The sequence below is a fragment of the Haliaeetus albicilla genome, chromosome 4 (assembly GCF_947461875.1).
Source record: "Haliaeetus albicilla chromosome 4, bHalAlb1.1, whole genome shotgun sequence".
Classification (NCBI taxonomy): domain Eukaryota; kingdom Metazoa; phylum Chordata; class Aves; order Accipitriformes; family Accipitridae; genus Haliaeetus; species Haliaeetus albicilla.
In genome coordinates, this window is record NC_091486.1 from 1,252,482 (window position 1) to 1,255,918 (window position 3,437).

General features: G+C 47.3%; 1 protein-coding gene across 9 annotated transcripts in view; it reads right to left on the minus strand.

Annotated features, from left to right (window-relative positions):
• GPD2 (glycerol-3-phosphate dehydrogenase 2) overlaps positions 1-3,299 on the minus strand; it is a 143,201-nt gene extending 139,902 nt beyond the window's left edge. For 8 of the 9 annotated variants that reach the window (XR_011324237.1, XM_069780613.1, XM_069780615.1 and 5 more), the window contains exon 1: positions 3,169-3,299. The gene's annotated coding sequence lies outside the window, so the exon portion shown is untranslated. Of the gene's footprint in view, positions 1-2,364; positions 2,564-3,168 lie in introns of those variants that run through there. The other variant, XM_069780608.1, reaches the window with a different exon arrangement.
• Positions 3,300-3,437: the final 138 nt, after the last annotated feature.

Consider the following 3,437-nt stretch of genomic DNA (forward strand, 5'->3'; position numbering starts at 1 on the left):
ATAACTCAGGGTGAGTTCATCTGGCATTTGGAAACCCCTTTGAGACAGAGCTACACGTTCACTTGGGAACCTGGCTCGAAGAAAGTTATTCAAGGATACAAAATGTTTCTAAAAGCAATACCATGATACTGTAGAAGAGTTTTGATTGCAAATGGTTTGTTCATTATATAATAAAAATTGTTTTCTAAAGTAATGCTTTTTGGAAGAAATGGGCTACATCTACATTAGCAAGAGCTGTGGCACAGCTGCAGTGGACCCCTAAAGCAAAACAGCTGTTTCTGAGGTCGCAGCCTCCGTGGTCTCTGTGTTCTGCATTGTTTACTCCCAGGTAGCTCCAGTCTGGACCCACAAATACCAATGAAGCAGCTGAAGCACAGGAGGCCTTCCTTCTTTAAAGGGTGATCTTCCCACTTTTGTCTGATCTGCTTCAGAACTTTTTTTCCAGCCTCTAATTTTTATTTTGTGTTCATTTCCCTTTTTACCCAGCACTCAGCTTTTCAGTGGCCTCCCATCCTCCCAAGAGCACCCAACAAGGAAGGGGACAGGCATGTGTCCAGCTATCCGTGGCCTCCCGGAGGCATAACTCTGCGGTCCTGCTCACACCGGTGACTTCACATCATGTGCAGGGGCACACCCACAATGATAAAGCTAATCCCCAGAAAAATGCAGGCTCAGACTACAACCGGAAGGCCAAGCCATATACAGGAGATTAACTGATTTATAGAACTAGACTATCAGACCTCCAGTTTAAATCAAGTGCAGCATAGGCCCATATATTTTAGAAAAGGCAAAGTAATTCTTTAAATCCTATTTGCCAGTGTGTAAACAAGCACTATAAGAGTAAGCTGTTGCTTCACAGAGCTAATTGCAAATGCAAACCCTTGTTTTGAAACCATCGAGATATTTACATGTGAAAGTAGAAAGTAACAATTGCAAACTAACTGTGGAAAAAGCACATTTCTTTTAAATATTTGCTAAAGCTTGTAGAGACTTGTGTGAAGACAAAGTAGGTAGCAGAACGGAACCTGTAGGAGCTTTCCTTTGGAAAACTGGTTTGCGTTAACGGCCTTTGAACCTACCACATCCATCCAGCTTTCCAAATTTCTATTACTGACAGGTTACCAGGTAGAAATGGATCTCTAGAGAAAATATTACATTATATAATAAGGGCCCAGCTCACAAAGTTATTACTACTATGCTCCTGTGCATGCATACATGTGCACACACATAACTAAGCAAAACAAAGTGTCTATCCGTATGTATACAACCAAAGTAACACTATAAATTAGATATAAAGCGTGTGTATGATTTTTAATGCATGTGTGCGCCTACTCAAAACTTTCATCCGAAGTTAGACTAAATAAAATAGGTAAATGTCTAACATTAAATTTAATAATATTCTGCTTACTGCTGTTACAGAAGAGCCAATACCCGATTTTGCCTTAGCTATATCTCTAAATACCAGACTGAGTCTTTACTAGCTAATCGTCAGTCACTGCTCATCACTGAACATTTCTGAGGAACCATACCTACAAATAAGTGAGGAAAAGAAAAGGTCTGATTAACGTCAATTAAAAATACACCACACTCCTAACAGCTGAGTCTCCAAGCTTGCTTCTTATCCATGGTCAGAAGATTGTCTTACAAAGGGACTTCAGAGCCTTCAGGCCAACATCGCTGTAATTACACTCAAGCAAGCCTCTCATGCAGGGAAACTTTCTGGGTAGAAACCCCATTACAGAATGGTTCAAAGAGAGCTCAGTATGGAAGCAGACTGCAAACAAAATGAAAATAAGACATAAAGAGAAGTCTAGCCACTACCCGAGAACCACTAGAAGACAAATGCAAGGATCTGTAGTGGTAACAGATTCCCGCAGCCGCAGCACTCCAAGCCTTCAAGGGAATAGTCCTTGCCTGCCACTGTCCTGCAGGTAGCTGGAAACCAACTGCACCTGGCAAGGCTGGAGAGGTGCTCCTGCCACCGCACGTTCAATGCCTTTGCCCCTCGAGAAAGCCCAGCGCAGCTGCAGCCGGCATGGCTCTCTGACGCGAGTGCCTCTTAGGGCAATAAAGAGATACTAGGAAGGGTTGCAAGGAGCGGGGCAGAGAAGAAAAGTGCAACTACTTCAGAGCGGAGAAGGGAGAGCCCCCGCTTCCTAGCAGTGAGTGGAAAGGAGCTTGCTCTCAATGCACCTTTACTACCAGTTTACAGTAAACAGTAGAGTAAGTTCAGCAGGTAATAAATCTGTCTGTTTTAAACTCAAGGTCTACACACACACACATTTATATCTTTGCCTGTAGTAATGGGCTTACAAACGTTTACTGAAGCAACTGGTTAGAAGACAACTCAAAAAAGTTTAGGACTTGTTACACCGATATGCTCTCACCCAGAAGTGCTCCCATGAATATGTTCAGTGCAAGTGAGAAGTAACTGTTTCCATTTTCCAAAAATCAGTGTAACTACAGCTAGGCTATTCTTTGCCCAGAATTCACATTTTTTTTAATAATAGGAGACACTATATTCTACAAGCTCTGCCTGAGAAAGAAAATCTAGTTAAAGAGTTCAGCAACCCCCCCTATTTGTTATATATAGATACCTACACATGTGCAAACAGCTATCCATAAACTGCGAGACAGCAGGGCGCTATCTCCATTTATGAGGACATTCTCGGGGCGCTCGGCCCCTGAGCGGGGTGACAACACGCGGACAAATGGGACAGCTGCCAAGGACTTTATACTACTTCCATAAAACAGCCACACACTCGATTTTCCGGTCATTCTTTCGATCTCAAAGCTTAAATAAAACGGGGCGGGGAAGGGGCTGGGAGCCCTTGGTAGCGTAAGGTCCTACCGTACTTTGCAAAAGTAAGATCTGGAGAAGAAGAGAGACAGTCAGTCACGATGCATTTGCTACCGACTGATAACAAAGGCAACTTCAGGGCTTAACCCGAGGTTTACCGCAGGCGTCTCCAGCCCAGAGCACACACCGAATCCCCCTCTCCTGACCAGAGCAGAGCACGCTGCCGGCTCTCCCAGCCAGCACCCACAGCCCCCAAGTCACCCCCGGGGCGAAGCCCTGGAAACCTGGCCAGCTCCCCTCCGCTATTAACCGCTCCCCACCCCCCCACCCCCCCAAAAAAAACCCCAAAAAAACCGAAAGCCGCTTACTCCAGGAGCCCGGGCCACCCCGCGTCCCTCTCCTCGCTGCTCGCCGGCCGGCGGGAGGAGAAGCAAGGGGGGGAGCAGCCGGCTCCCTGCCCGCCTCCTCCGGCCGCGGCACGCCTCGCTTCGCCTCCAGCGGCTTCCCCAGCCAGCCAACACCCTCCTCCGCCTCCCCGCTCCGCCTTAACCACCGGCGGCGCCTCCCCGCCCCGGCCCCCCGCCTCACCCCGCCGGCAGGCCGCGGCCGGGCCTAACGGCAGGCCGGCGCTTCTCCT